The sequence below is a fragment of the Loxodonta africana genome, chromosome 26 (genome assembly GCF_030014295.1).
Source record: "Loxodonta africana isolate mLoxAfr1 chromosome 26, mLoxAfr1.hap2, whole genome shotgun sequence".
NCBI classification, from domain to species: domain Eukaryota; kingdom Metazoa; phylum Chordata; class Mammalia; order Proboscidea; family Elephantidae; genus Loxodonta; species Loxodonta africana.
In genome coordinates, this window is record NC_087367.1 from 49,218,888 (window position 1) to 49,235,676 (window position 16,789).

Here is a 16,789-nt window from a genome sequence, read left to right on the forward strand (position 1 = left end):
ATTGGAATTGGGATTGCATTGTATCTGTAGATGGTTTTGGGTAGAACTGACATTTTCACAATGTTAGTGAATTTTCTTCTCCCTCACTCCCCACACTCTTAACCATCAAAGAATGTTTTCTTCTGCGTTTAAACTTCTTCATGAGTTCTTACAATAGTGGTCTCATACAGTATTTGTCGTTTTGCGACAGACTAATTTCACTCAGCATAATGCCTTCCAGATTCCACCCTCAGCCCCCTGTAGGCCCGAATGCTGCCGCCAGGTGGGCAGACGCTGCCCGATGGCCGCCAAGAAGAGGGAGGTGAGGGAGAGTGTGGTCTGCAGGCACCTGGAGGAGCAGCTGGAGAAGCAGAGAGAGGAGCTAAAGAGGCTGAGGGACCAGCTGGAGAGGCTGCAGAGGCAGAAGTTCAGGCTACAGAGGGTGCAGGTGCAGCACCAAGGCCAGAGCGGGAAGCACCAGAAGACCCTCTAGCACCCCTGGACTAGGAGGAGCAGGGCCTTTGGGCTGGAAGTGTGGGCCCTTCAGGAGAGACCTCCATTCAGTTTTGTTTAACCCAGCTTCCCTGGAAGATCCCCACCCTCCCACCCCGAGTACACAGAGAGCTCCAGCCCTAGGAGGATCTGGATAGAGGAAGCCCCAGATGGCTGACCGCAGACACCAGGTCCCCTCAGAGGCTCCACTGGCCCAGAAGAGGAGAGGACAGGCCTCACCTGGATGATGAGGTCTCAGAACTCTGAGGATGAGCATAGCATAAGTAGGGAAAGGGAAATGGGATTTCAGTGGGACTTGGGAGGCTGAGGGGTCCCTGCAAGGACAGCTCTAAGGGAGGTGTGACGGTCATGGGGTGTCACTGAGTTCTTTGCAGGAGAAGGAATCAGAGAAGCCGCAGACTGTGTGGAACCTGCCCGCAGGTGAGCAGTGAACATAAAGCCCTAAACCAAGGCCTCTGGGTCCCTTCCCAGCAGCCTGCAGGCAGAGAAAGAAGCAGGGCTTGGGAGGAGGACAGGAGGGCGGGGTGGAGGAAAAGGAGCTCACCCCAGTCATGTCTTCTGTCCTCACAGGGTGAATTTGGGTTTACGATTAGGATTAGGGGAGTGGAAGGGGGAGCTGGTGTAGCAAAATCCTCCTGGGTGTTTTCCATTTCTGGATAAGAGTTGATCCAGTGCTTGCAGGATATTTTCTGTATTTAGCATGTCCTAAAGTAAGGAGTAGAGCTTTGGAACTTTTTCCTCTCCAATAAATCAAGCTATTCTTTCAGGTTTTCCACATGTTAATGAAACTTGCTAATATTTTTTCTTCTTTCTGTGGTCTAACCTGACATGTCCTGAGGTCAAAGAACTGAAGAAAAAGGTTGACTCAGATGAAAGAAGCAGAGAGCAGGCTTGTAAACCCAGAGAGAACAGCAAGAACACAGGTGATCAGAGGTGAGGGTGGGAAGGGGCAGATTCAGGCCCAGACTAAGTAGTGGACAGAAAAGCCCAAATCTCAGCCGTAGCTTCAGGTCCCATGTCTGGACATGACAGGGGCATAGCCATCTCCCTGGAAGATGAGACCTCTACTGTCACAGGGAAGCCTTCGGGACACAGGCAGGGAGGGCAGGACCTCCAGAATGAGCACCTCCAACCACAGGCTGTCCTGTGTGGATTTCTCAGAGTGACAGAGACAGCTCCTGCATGGAACAGCGTCAGAGGTCGAGGGCAGTGAAGGCTTTCAGGACAGGTGAATTCAGCAGTCTCCTAAGGATCCAAAAGGAAAATCAGAGATTCTCAGAGGTATCAGAGTGGGAGAGGTTGGCATTCCCAGGTTGGGGAGAGGCTGGTTGGGGAGGTACTGCTTTCTGAAATCTTTTCATCAAACTCTCTTCTATTCATCAACTATCTTCTCAGTTGATGTCATCTATGCTCAGTCCTGAAAAGGGCCTAGAATGCACAAGGGTGGGTTATTCGGTGTGGCAAGGTGGGGAGGAGGTAGTGGCAGCATATCCGGGAAAGAGAATCTTCTAGAGGCACATGAGTTACCTAGTGAATTGCACATGGTGTCCATTCTCCTTCATTTAGCTGTGGACGTGTGTTTGCAAGAGGTGATTGACTTCCCCAAATTATTTTTGGTCATTTCTAGTTACAGACACCAGAAGAGCACATTGGCTCCAAGAACATGCAAGAAATCCACTGATTGTGATTATTACTGTCTGTGGTATGCTCTCCTTTCAGTGATTAAAACCTTTGTCTGTCATAGAGAATTTTCACCTATTTAAAAATATATGTCTATGTCATTTACTAATTTCCAAAGCTATGAAATTCTTTTTTATTACATGTCTAAGAATACAAATTTGTATAATGAAAAAGTTAACATGCAGAGTCCCACCCTCATATTTTGCTCCTGCTCCCCCAAGGTATCCAAAGTTAATAGACACGTGTATCCTTCCCTAGGTTTCTCTGCTGTGACATGTATACACAGTCACAGGTACACAAGTAGATCTGATGGGGTGTTTGCTTTTATGGAAACTTGGTCACACTCTACCCACATTGCTCTTGCCCCTTCTTTCCCTTGACATTCTATCTTGACTCTCTGTAAGTCATTAGATATAGCATTAACTATATTTTTATGTCTTCTAAGTTACACACATAAATTAAATAGATAATAACAACTTTAGTACACTTTATCTAGACTTAGACATGTTGTTAGGTGCTATCGAGTTGGCTCTGACTCACAGCGACCCTATGCACAACACAACAAAACACTGCCTGGTCCTGGGCAACCCTCATAATGGTTGCTATATTTGAACCCACTGTTGTAGCCACTGTGTCAGTCAATCTCATTGAGGGTCTTCCTCTTATTCGCTGGACCTCTGCTTTACCAAGCATGGTGTCCTTCTCCAGGGACCGGTCCCTTCTGATAACATGTCTAAAGCCATCCTTGCTTCTAAGGAACATTCCAGCTTCTTTCAAGACAGATTTGTTTGTCTCATACATAACACTAGTGAAATGGAAACACGTTATCACCCATGCTTTTTCAGTCCACTCTTCCTGCATGTTCTAGCCTTCCACCCCCGTTCTTTCCCACAAGTGAATCCAAGGTAATTCACTTCGGCCATATGGTAAGTAGTCTATCTTATCCTTGCTTAAACAAGCACACGCACACATACATGTACCATCATCTGTTCATTTATACACACACATACATGTAAACAGGTATTCAAATATGTTCAACTGTTATTGTTCTACCCAAATGTGCTCATTTTATATATACTTTTCTGCACCTTGATTTTTTCAGTAAACTTCCGTAATACTTCACAGAGATTTCTTCTACTTAACTACTACAACTCTTTTTCATTCTAATGACTTCCTATGTTATTGATGATGTAGCTCTACCATATATTCTCTATCATTTCACCACCAATGGACAGTCAATGTTTTGTCAGCATCAATAATAAACATCCTTTGTATAGTACAGGATTCGCTTATGTGGAGTAGACTCCACAGAGTGAGATTTCCAGTTCAAAGAATGTTAAAAGTACAGAGCCATGGCCATGTCTTTCCCCTAGAGGCTGTCCTAAAGCACCTTTCCAGCCATGTCTCAGGGCTTCCTTCTCTCCACAGCCCAGCCAGCTATAGATGGTGTCGATTTTTAAAGTGTGCCAGTTTCACTGGGACTTTGATATTTTCTTATCTACCAGTGTTTTTGAGCAACTTGGACTATGTTTACTGGGCATGTGGATTTGCTGTGAACGATCTGTTTGAATTCACTGCTCATTTTTCAAGTGCTTAACTTTTATCCTTCTGTGTAAAATATAAACTGTTATTAATCCTGGTCATCTACATTTCACATAATTTTCCAAATCTATGATTTGTGTATCACATTTTTGCAAGCTTTGTCCCCCAGAACAATCAGTTGAGTCAGCACCATTTATTAAATAAATATGATTTTCACACCACCTTTGTATGAATAGTTACTGTGATTTCCTAGTAGGTTTTCTATTTCAGTTGTCTACCTGTCAGTTTGTATGCTATGTAATATTGATTTGTTCTGTTACTTGATGAGGTAGACACCTGTTACTATCCTGTTATTTCAGGTTTTTCTTGTCTATTCTTTGGTAATGCAGCCCTGGTGTTGCAATGGTTAAGTGCTTGACTGCTAATTGAAAGAAAGGCTGCCAGGTCGCACCCACCCAGTGGCTCTGAGGGAGAAAGGCCTGGCGGTCCACTCCCATAAAGATTACGGCCTATAAAGGCCTACTGGGCAGTCAGACGGGACGGCTGTGAGTCAAACATCTTGTCCAAGGCTCCAGCAACAACATTCTTTGTTATCTATTGTACTACTTGTAGCTTATGATTAATGTATACAATTAAAAAACAACTACCCGAAAATTCTAATTGGAAATGCAATCCATTTATGTGTTAGTTTTGGGAACCTCCATTTAATTAACAAGACTTCCCACTTGGAAATATGGCATATTTTTTGCACATATTCAGGTTTCGTTTTATTTACGTTAATACATTAGTTTTCTTTATATATGTCCTTCGCTGCTCCGGTCAAAACAATGTTCCCCTAAATATTTTATAGTTTTGGACACAGTTTGCTACAGTCAAGTAATAGGCGAAAGAGAACGACCAGCCTTTCCCACCCTTGCTAATTTTAGTCTCTTATGTCCTCATGGGACAGAAACCCTTGATTTTGATGTATTTGTCTTTTATTCGGGTATGCAATTATATCATTATTTTGAAAATCTGTTTTTATACTTATACCAGTTATTTAAATTTTCTAGTTTAACCCTTCACCTTAAAAGTATGTTGAGTCTTACCAAAATCTTTGTCTAGTTCCAAATTTATCAGCATGAATTGAATATTTTTCCATTTATCTCTCATCTGCTAAGTTTGGGGATAATCTATTATGCCCCAATAGGTAACTAATACTCTGACCTGCTGACCGTTGTTGTAATCACACACAACTTGTTTCTGACAGTTAAGTACTTCTACCTGGCCTCTGTTGGGCTGGGATCCCATTACTTATATTGGTATGAGGTAGCCCAGCTCCCATGAACAATCTCAGCCAATAGAGAATTGTTGTCGTTTGTTGTTGTCGTTTGTTGCTGTCAAGTCATTTCCAACTGATGACAACCCTATGTGTGCAGCGTACAACTGCTCAATAGGGTTTCCAAGGCTGTGACCCTTTAGAAGGAGATCACCAGGCCTGTCTTCTGAGGCACCCATCGGTGGGTTCAAACTGCCAACCTTTCGGCTGGTAGTTGAGCACTGAACTGTTTGTGGCACCCAGGGACCCCCTAGAGAAGACAGATATCAGTAAGTTCAGTGTTGTTGCTGCTCCCCTCATCTCTGCATTCCTTATTATTTTGATGAAATGGGTGTCCTTCAGGACCACCAAGAAATGGTCTTATAGAAACTAACTCTGCCACGGCCACATATTGGAGACTTTTGCCTCATCTTCCCACATCTGACACAGCAGGTCTGGCATTTCTATTTCGTAGATAGTGGGCCATTGCCTTTTCCAAGCATCGAAGAACAATGCCACAGCTTACGAGACCCATTTCTAGAGCCCTTGCTATGGCGATAAATCCTTGTTAGGAGAGAGTTCCCCCATATCAACAAACTGTCCTTGACCCAACTTTATATTAAACTCCCCTTGACTCAGCACCTTCAGCACCCATCCTCAGCACACCCCCGTCCTGCTCACACAAGGCAGCCAGATCTTGCAGCTCCTTCAGTGTACAGTCCCTCCTCCCCTTACCACAACCAACACTTCCCCCAGTGGCTATACTGGTATGTGACAACTAAGTATCTGGACAAATGCATGGGCCGCTATCTCAGGACTCTGCAAAGGAAGTGGTTGGCAGTGGTAGGAAACCAGAACATAAAGTATAAACATTCCAGAGACTGAAATTAAATGAGTCCAAATCATGTAACTGCATACCAGCTGTGCACAGAAACAGCTCCAAGAGAAGCCCTCTCTCATATCAAATGGGATAGAGGGTCCATAAAGGAGAGAGGTGGGCAAGTCGGCAGGTGGGAAGAAACTTAAAACTCTGGAAGAACAGATTCCTTCTCTCTGACCAGAGTATGTAAGGGCCCAAGAGTGTGGAGGAAGCTCCATTACGTTTTCTCTCTCCCTGTCTGCTGTTGGCATTTAGTCAGTTCTGCCTCAAAGGGTGTGACTTTTCGAAAGCAGATCACCAGGCTAGTCTTCTGAGATGCTTCTTGACAGACTCATGCTGCCAACCTTTGGGCCGGTTGTGGAGTATTTTGGCCCCATAGGCAGAACCAGTCGCTTATGTGCACGACAGAATGAGGAGATTAAAGCCACAGGATTCCTACCAGTGGGCCAAGAAAGCACTCCTTCAGAGCTCGGAGAGCATCAGAGAAATAGAGAGAGGAAGCCGCACAAGAAAGAGATTCTTCAAACTTGCTATGAACTCCTGGTTCACCACCCATCCCCCCAGATGCATATGCCTTGCCCTGACCCTAAGAAGCACTATCAAATCCTTTAAGAGCCTCACTAGGGGTTACAACGCCATCAAGATTCCAGTCTGGGTGGCACTCATGTAGATTAGACCCGAGTATCCAAAGGCTTCAAAATTTGAACGAAGATGTGAGCCACAGAATACAAAAACAGGACAGAACTTGCAGCATGAACATATCTGGGTCAATTGAATGCTAAAAAAAACAAAATTAACATTTTGTTTTTCCATAACATTTAAGCAAGACTTACAGTTTTGAAATCTTAAGACACGTATTTTAAAATGCTATTCTAATCATGCTCCAAGAAATAACAGGGACATTTTTAAAATACGTGGAAAGATAGTGGCTATTTGCAAATGAAAATTTTACATGCTAAAAATGCAATGCTAGCAATGAAAAATTCATTTGATAGTTTCAAAAGCAGAATGGTGATGACAGAGAAAAAAACTGAGTTGGAAGTAGATCAATAGAAAATATTTATTCTGAAAACAGAGAAAAAATACAGAAAAAGATGAGCAGAGCCTCAAAAACTAGACCAAAACCCTATTTCTTTATTGGAACTCCAGAAGACATGGAGAAAATGTGTGGTGCAGAAAAAAGTATTAGGAGAAATACTAACACTTTCCAAATTTGGTGAAAGACATGAACTTACAGATTCAAGAAGCTCAGCAAACCCCAATGAGTTAAATTTAAGGAATTATATACCGCAATAACATATTATTATGAAAATATTTTAAGCACACTATACGAATTCTTTTACAGTGACATGTAAAAAAGAAAACGGCGTACTGTGCTTATGACAATACCTGGGAGGGGGAAAATGCAGTTGACAAAAAAAGAAAAAATATATATAAAACATGCATTATTTGCATAAAAATATGATATATCATAATCAATGGCAGAATAACAAAGACCAAGAAAATACTCAGGAAGAAGTTAGACAGAAAACAACACATTTCAAATGGGAAAAATAATTCAAATAACTCTATAGTCATTATCAGAAGCCATGGAAGCCAAAAGATTGTGAAACAACATTTTTTCAACACAAAGAGGGAAATATTAATCTATATAGATATATAATTCTATACCCAGTCATACCTTCGGGAGTAAAGCAAAAGTAATGCCATTCTCAGGGGATGGAAAACTGAGAGAATTCATCACCACCAGACTTCTGCTAAATGAAACACTGAGAAAAGTGGTTCAGGTGGTAGACTTGGAATTTCATTCATATTTCAGGAAAGCAGAAAACGTGGGAACTATGTGGGTAAATATACTATGTCAACACTGTAGTCACTGCACAACATGGCACTGGACATGCCTCTTTGGAAAGGTTTTCCAGTCTCTTGGAAATGCTTGGGAATACACTCTTGGTGGCAAATCATTATTAGAGAAAGGAATTAATTTTGACAATATCTGAGAGCTGGCTGTATTCAAGTCTGGTGAATAAACTGGAAAATAAATTTTTGGACCCAAAATAAGTCGTGGAAACAAAAAAATGAGTCTCAATTCCCATGTGGCCATGAGCCAGCTCTGAAGGCCTTCCCCAGAGAGGCATTTCAAGCACATCGGGAGCAATGTCTTCCTGTTGTTTTTGCTAGGTGCCATCGAGGGGATTTCTGAGTCACCGTGGCCCGGTGTGAAAGGAGAATTGTCCCCATAGGGTTTACTGGTGTGTAATCTTAACGGGAGCAGGTTGCCAGATCTTTATTCCTTAGAGCCTCTGGGTAGGTTCAAACAATTAACATTTCGGTTAGCAGCCGAGCACTTAACTTTTGTACCACCAGGGCTCCTTGGAGCAATATCAGTACCACAGAAGTTGGTATGAACCTTCCCATGGACCTTCTCTGAGAGATAATCCCTTGCTTAAGAACCAACTTTAGTTTTCATATATACTCATTCTGCATCAAGTCTAGGTAAGAATTAGAGTGCATCCTTGAGAGGACAATATTTTATATGTGGTCATCAACAAAATATGCCTCAAGGGCAAAGTTTAAGAATAAACCAAGGGATTCCCCATCAGTCCTTGGGACCTGAGAGGGTCTTCAGGAGGATTTTCTGAGACTCAAGGAAAAGGAAGTAGTAGATGCTGCCTTCTTTTTACCACTTCCCTCCCAAACAAACAGGAACCACTGCTAAGATGTCAGGTGTCAAACCTAAACTCCTCTTCGCATCCTCTATGAAACTTGTATAGTAAGACCAGGAACCAGGTGTTCAGCTGTGTGAAGAGAAAAAAAAAATTTTTTTTTTTTTTTTTAGTATTTCCCATCTTCCAAAGTTTCGAGTTCCAGTGGAATCCTGTTATAAGTCACTAGATCAGCCCAGGACCTGGAAGACTGAAATTCCTGGTGCTCTGACAAGTGGGAGGGGTGGGGGGGGCACTGGGCAGAGCCTCCTTGACATCACTTGCCCCAAGAGGCTCTGGAGGCTGCTTCATGTTAAAAGTCAAAGGCCCTTCCGGCCCAGCAGAGTAAGAGCAGGGAAAGACTTTCTCCATTGAAAGAAGAGATGGGCTCAGGAGCTGCAGGTGAGAGACCATTCAGCTTTTTGGCTTCAGGGCATCCCGGCCGGCCCCAGTTCACCTTTACAACTGGGCCTTTATAGCCTCTCCACTTCTCTCTCCCTCCCAGCTTTCTCCCAGCACCATGGGCTGTGGCTTCTGCTAGTTTCAATGTTTCAGTAGCACCTCACCCCACTCAGAGGATGCAGGTTTGCAGGGTGGGGGGCACAAACCCATAGTGCCGCTTAGGTGTCCTTCAACAGAAACTCTCTGGAGGGGACAAGTTGGCCTGACTGATCCTGAGACCCAGACAGAGGGAAACCCAGGGGGAGGGTCATTGGTTGAGGAAGTGTCAGCACCCTCAGGGTCATGTCCCTGGGGTCATGCCCAATTGCAGGAAAAAGGAATTAGCTCTGCAGCTTGGTGTGTTGACTGTCCAGTATGAAGGCCCCGGAAGCCTCTGGAGAATTCTCAGAATTTAATCTAATCCAGCACTGGGGAAATCCTTACTGAATGAGAGCAGCCATATTCCTGGGGATCTTTATTCTAAAACTCTCAAAGCAGTTGATACAGTCTTAGGAGGTGGGAGATAAGAAAGCTTGGGGCCACAGAGGGACTGTGGCAAAAGAGGGAGGTTCCTATCACTCCCTCTGGGGTCTTGTTCAGGATTTTTTTTTTTTTTTAATGCAACTTGGGCTCCAAACAGGCATTTATCGCTGAAGTTGTATTTATGATCCTTAACTCAAATCTGGAGTTTTGAGCTTATTTTGATGATTTCTTCTTTAGTCTATGGAGAAAGGAGTCTACTATAAGCCAGTGGTGAAAGTGCAGGAAATAAAGTCCCTAGTCCTGACCGGGGTCGGCTCTGCTGCACCCCAAACTAGGGGTGACCTCCCTGGGGAGCCCTTCTGAGGGAGAAAGGGGGTGCAGTGTGTGTACCTACAGTGTGGCCTCTGGGGCTTTGCCTTCTCCTCCCAGAAGTGCAACCTCGGGCCTCCACGTGCGGACCCAGAGTTCGAGGGTGACCTCAACTCTCCCACCTTTCCTGGGTCATCCTCTGGACCCAAGTCCCCATATGCCTCCTCTGCCCTCCTATCCCAGCATAAGCGCTGTGATCAGGCTCAGGTGCGTGCACTGGGTCTCGCTCTCTGTGGCCTCAGGCTTCCCCTATTCTGGTGCGACCTGTGAGCCTGGTGGGTCTGAGTTCACGGCAGGGCTGGGTGGGCTGGGACTGTCGCAAAAGGCTCCTGAAGCCAGCTTCATCCTGCTGCCCGCGAGCTTGCGGTGGGGCAGCCCTGGGCATCGCGCATCCCCCAGGGCGCCCCTCTCTGTGCAGCCCTGCCCCGCCCCCACCCCCCAACCACCCACCCTCCGCCTCAGGCCTCCTAGTTCTAGAGGCGCCTTTTCTTGATGCCCAGATGCAACTGGGCACCGCACCGCCCCGCAGAGTCAATCCAGCTAATGACCTCAACCTGAAATGCACAACTTTAAAACTGCTAGATAGGTGGGAAATGAAAAAAAAAAGTGAATGTGAAACACTTAAAAAGAACAATTACAAAGATGTCACATTATGTGGGACTGACTGTATTCTCACATCATAGACTCAAAGGAGGCTTGGTTGTATGTTTCTTTGCAAATAAGTCTTAGATAAGGGAACTGGTACCAGGAGTAGATACGCAGCGTGACTTCCGGAAAATGGAAAATCTGGGATTGATTAATTGGCCTGGATGAGGCTGAAAACAGTGATAACCGCGTAATATTTAATGATGACATCCTAGCAGTCTACAACATGCAGTGAAAATTTTTCTAAGTAAATTGGCACCAGAAATGGCCTTTAATCACTATACAAAATGGGTCAGTAGTTCAAGATCTCCCTAAGAAGAAGGAATCAACTCGATGGCCAAATGGTTTCAGGTTTGGGAGACCACTTTCAGGCAAGTTCCAGCAAACATGCAAAAAACAGATCATCTTAATCTTGTACATAGTCACCAAAGAAGAGAAAAATATGAGATGCTCTCCAACTTGATCCTTAAGGCTACTTTAATATTGATACCGAATTAGAAAAGAAAGGTATAAGTAATTGAGATGCAAAACTCTACATAAAATGCTGGCAAAGAACTCCAGACAAGTGTAAACCATGTAATACGCCACGATCAAGGGGGTTTATTGTCAGCATGCAATCGAGTGAACATTAAACATTTAATAACTTAATTCACCACATGTGTAGGTTAAGGAAGAAAAGACAAGGCTCACATAAAGAGATGGCGAAAAGTAGTGATAAAATCCAATCACACTGAGACATAAGAACTCTGAGCAAACTAGGAACAAAAAAAGGAGTTCCCAAACTTGGAAAACTACAACTAGCATGATAGTTCATGGCGAAATGTGGGACATTCTCTTTAAAATTAATTAGCAATAAAACAAGGATGCTTTCTCTTATTATTTCTATGAAATATTTAACAATGGAGGTCGAAGCTAGAACGAAATGATAAGAAAAAGTATAACTGTTATTATTCATAGATTATACGAATGTCTTCACAGGAAATTTTTAAAAGCCATAGAAAACATTAGAATTAATACTAATCATAAATACAAAGTAAAAAATAGAGTGAATTTCTATGCATCAGCATCAAGCCGGCTCTTTTGTAGCTTAGTGAAAGCAGAGGACACTGATAGGGAAACAGCAGGATCCAGGTGGGCTAGACAAGGAGGGGAGAGCACTATTTTACCCTAGGCTGGATTTATAAGCACAGATATGTGTGTTAGTTACCTAGTGCCGCCATAAGAAAAAAATAACACAACTGAGTGGCTTTAAAGAACAGAAATTTATTTTCTTACAGTTCAGGAGAGGCTCGAAGTCTGAATTCAGGGCATGGCTCATGTCTACTTCAGCTTCTAGCAGCTTCCAGCCACCCTTTGTGTTCCTGGCCTTGTAGATGCATCTGCTCCTGTCTGTGTCTATTCTGCTGTTTTTATAACTCAGAAGGGACTAGGTCTAGGACCCACCCTACACTGGTATGGCCTTATTAACATAATTTTAAAAATCCCCTATTTCTAAATTAGGTCACATTTACAGGTACAGTGGTTAGGATTTCAACATACCTTTTGGGGTTATACAATTCAGTCCATAATAGTGCCCTCACCAGATATTCTGGACTGAGAGTCCAAGCATGAGCTGCTGAGAGTGGTTCTGTTTTTTTTTTTTCTATATTAGTTGACTGTAACTTGTATCAATGGTCACCCATATGAACTTTGGAGCAACTTATTATGAAGGACCTGGTCAACCTTTTTAACCATGTCCATTATGTGGAAAAACACACAGACTCCCATCACTGTAGCCTTGAGAAATTGATACGGGTGGAATGGGTTTGGGACCAAGACTTGCTTCATGGCCTTGATAACATGGCATAGCTGTCAGACGTCCACATGGAGATGTCAGGTAATAATACTAACAGCTAACACTTACTGAGCACATGCACTGGTGTCAGGGACTCTTGTAAAAGCTTCTCCTTAAGAGTTTTGCTCTGCATGATAGTCCTATGAGGAATGTGCCATTATAATGCCCATTTTACAAAAGAGGCCGATACAGAGAGTTAGGCTGACATTTGAATATACGAGTCTGCACCCAGGAGGAATTTGACTAGAGCTACAAAGCTGGCATCTTTAGCTACAGATAGACAGCAGTGGACTCACTGAGTCATCCTAGACAGAGGGTGTCAATAGAGAGAACTAAGCACCGAGCCCTAGGGCACCCTGACGCCTACAAGCTGGCCAGGTGAACCACAGCCAACAAAGCTCTCTGAAGGCCAGTGTGGTTCCTGGAAGGTGGCCTGTCCTTTCTCTAGGCCGAATTTCCCCACTGCCCCTCCCACCCGCACTGGCTTGTCCCCTTCATAATGGCAGGGACAGTGTGTAACTTTCACCACTGCCCAAGATCCCAAGGTTACAATAACATTGGTATGGAAAGCAGAATGATGGAGTCAGGAAGCCTGGTGGTCACATGCAGCCAGCTGGAAAGAGAAAAGAGCAAATAAACAAGGGGAGAAGACCGTGAGCCAGAGGAGTGGGAGAAATGAAATATTTCCTGAGTGCCAAGTAAGGCTGGGCGACTGCTAGTGGCATGTAGTTCCTCATTTAAGCTTCAGAGGGACACAATGGGTGGAATAGACATTGTTACCACTTTCATCATGCAAACGCTTTATTATCTTTGATTTTAACAGTCACATGTTAACAAACCAGAAAACTGAGAAAAGTATAATAAAAGAATACATCTCATCAATTGCAGACTATAATGTTGCCTCAGAAGCTGCTCATTTTTGTTGCTGCTGTAAATATTGCACACAACCTTTGCCAAGTGAACAAGTTGTACAGGTGTACAAGCTATTGACAGCAATTACATTAATCAGCTGTGCAAACTTACCCTTATCAATGGGATTTTTCCATCACCATAAACTGAAACTCCGTGCTCTGTATGCAATAACACTGCTTTATTTCCTCCCTCCTGCCCCTGTTAACCCCTAATAAACTTTCGTTACTATACATTTGCCTGTTCTTATAAAAGGCAGGTTTCTGAATCTGAAAGCTCTTGACAAGCCACAAGGGTGAATTCGTATGGTAGCAGAAGTTATTTGCAATACCTATGTCCTACTATGGACTTGGTTCTAGAATATATAAAGAACCGTTTATAAAGCAAAAACAAAAAAAAAGTCCAATAGATGAGGAAATACTTCAAAAGATTTCTATATGGCCAACATACATTCATTAGTTATCAGAGAAACTCTTAACAAAATGTCACAATGTGATACTATCCCCCACACACCAGAATGGCTAAAATGAAAAAGATGGAAAATACCAACTACTAGGTAGAGCATGGAGCAAAGGGATCTCTAATTTACTGCTAGTGAAAGTGTAATTTGGTACAACCACTTTAAAAATGCTTTGGCCATATCTACTAAAGCTGTGAACACACATGTATCCTACGACCCAGCAATTCTACTTCTAGATACATACCCAATAGAAATGGGTAGATATGTTCAACAAAGCACATACTTCTAAGGAATAAACACTCTCATTCTGAAAGCCTAACTTTTTAAATTTTTCTTTAGATGAAGGTTTACAGAACAAACTAGCTTCTTACTAAACAGCTAGTACATATATTGTTTTATAACAACGGTTACCAACCCCATGACATGTCGACACTCTCTCTTCTTCAACTTAGGTTCCCTATTACCAGCTTTCCTGTCCTCTTCTACCTTCTAGTCCTTGTTCCTGGGCTAGTATGCTGCTGGAGCCTCATTTCGTTTTATGGGCCTGTCTAATCTTTGGCTGAAGGGTGAACCTCATGAGCGACTTCATTATTGACCTCAAAGGATATCTGGGGTCCATACACTCAGGGTTTCTCCAATCCCTGTCAAGTCAGTAAGTCTGGTGTTTTTTTTGTGAGTTAGAAGATTGTTCTACATTTTTCTCCAGTTCTGTCCTGAATGCTTCACATTCAAAGCATTATTCTCTGTCTGTTCTAAGGTGATGGCCATATATAATATGTTTATATAGAAAAGTCTAGAGCTTTCTCTGAAATTCAAGAGCAAATCTCTAGAGGCTCATGTGCTTATAGCTTCTGTTCCCTCTGGAGCTACTGCTTCTGTCTGTCCTTCTGCTGGGCTACACCACATGGAACCAGTTATAAAATTCAACCTCATCTTATAAATTCATAGGAGTCCTACTCACACAAAATTTTTATTGGCTATGAGAACAGGTGTATAGATAAGGTATAGAAGGGATTTCTATTGCAGCAAAGCAAAACCTTAAAATGAAATGGCTGGGAATGGCGGGCCTCCTTCTGTAAAAATGCTTTTCTATATGGAATATGGGAAAATGCAGTTAAGATATGGCTTATGCAAAAAGGCAAAAAGGAATGTTTGCAGCAATTTGGTAATCATTTAGATCACCTGTAAAAATAGCTTGCAGGAAAAAAAATTCCAAAAGGATCACATATTTAAAAGTAAAATATGCCACCATAAAAATTTCAGAAGAAACTATGAGAGATTTTGTTTTGCTTTTTATTGGTAAAAGAGAAAGATTTTCTAAAAATCCCAAAGCTGTGAAGGCTAAAACTGGTAAGATATAGATACAGATCTTTGGCATAGCAAAAACTATATGAAGAAAGCAAAAATACAGGCAAAAAGCTGAAAAAAAAAATTGCAGGCTAAGGATTTGACTAGACATTTCTCCAAAGAAGATATATAAATGGTCAATAATCACATGAAAAGAAGCTCAACCTCATTAGTCATTAGGGAAATGCGAATCAAAACCAAAACGCACTATTATTTCAAAACCACTAAGATGGCTCAAATCAATAGGATGGACAACATATGTGGTGAGGATGTGGAGAAACTGGAACCCTCATACATTGCTGGTGGACATGTGACACGATCCAATCAGTTTGGAAAACAGTTAAGTACTTGCTCAGAAAGTTAAACATAGAGTTACCATGCATAGCAATTCCACTCCTAGGTATGTACCCAGGAGAGCTGAAGCATGTTCACATAACAACTTACAAAAGAATTTTCATAGCAGCATTATTCATAAATACCCAAAATATGGAGAGAATCCAAATGTCATGAACTGATAGACAAGCTGTGGTATATTCGTAGACTGGAATATTAGTCATTAAAATACATGCAACAATATGGACAAACTTTGAGAACGTTATGCTAAGTGAAAGAAGCCAAACAGAAATGACCGCATGATGCGTGACTCCATTTATATGAGATGTCCAGAACAGACAAACCAACACAGACAGAAAGTAGATTAGTGGTTGCTACGTCTTGGACGAAAGGAATAATGAGGATGACTACTAATATGTAGGGCATTTATTTACAGGGCACTGAAAATATCGTGAAGCTAGACAGTGGTGATTGTTGCACAACTCTGTCCATATACTAACAACCACAGAATTGTGCACATTTCAAAGGGCAATGTTATGGCGGGTGAATTATCTCTCAATAGAAATATTTCTGACTCCTAAAAGACTAACTTTTCAATTCAATATATAGAACTTATAAATCAGTAGGGGAAAAACAACCCAACTTTACCATGTCTCTTTCCAACCAAAGTGAAGGGGGTACATTCAGTTAGTACACTTTATTTTTGTCTCTCTCTTCATTATAGAAGTTCTGTTCTCATTTTATATAACTTTAAGTTATACAAGTACTAGTCTCCATTTCCTTATCCCTGTTTTCACTATTGTAACTACATAAAGAGAGCAGTACCATGGTTTTTATAAAAACCCACCCACTCATTCATTCACTCAAATCAGTTTTGAGTGCTTCTTAGGTGCTAGGAACCAGGATACTCTTGCAACACAGCAGAGAAGCTCCTGCCCGTATGGGCCTTCTATTTGTGTGGAGCAGTCAGATGATAAACCAGCCAAACAGCATGGAATGTTACCTAACATCAGGGAGGAGTCGTGTGATTTTGGAGGTGTCCCAAGCTGTGTCTCTCTCGTGAAGAGTTCTCTCTTTCCTCTAAACCCAGTGAAAAGTACACACTTCGAAGGAACTGTGGGGTCGATACGTGTGAAAAAGAGATTTCATTTCAGTTTCATTGTGTTGGTTTCACCTGCTACGCTGTCAGCATTTTTTTAAACATTATTCTGCAGCTAATATCAACCCCTCTCCAAAAAAAACACTCTTGCCATGCAGTTGATTCCGACTCACAGCGACCCTATAGGACAGGGTAGGGCTTCCAAGGAGTGGCTCATCTTAGGACACAAATAACTCCTGCTTATGAGAATCCGAAAGCTGTTCAGTGTGGATG

At 42.5% G+C, this 16,789-nt stretch overlaps 1 long non-coding RNA gene across 1 annotated transcript in view; it reads right to left on the reverse strand.

Moving 5' to 3' along the window:
* Window positions 1–925: 925 nt before the first annotated feature.
* Window positions 926–16,789, reverse strand: part of LOC135228708 (uncharacterized) — a 159,207-nt gene continuing 143,343 nt past the window's right edge. The window contains exon 3 of the long non-coding RNA XR_010319499.1: window positions 926–1,197. This is a non-coding gene — a long non-coding RNA (uncharacterized LOC135228708). The remainder of the gene's footprint in view (window positions 1,198–16,789) is intronic.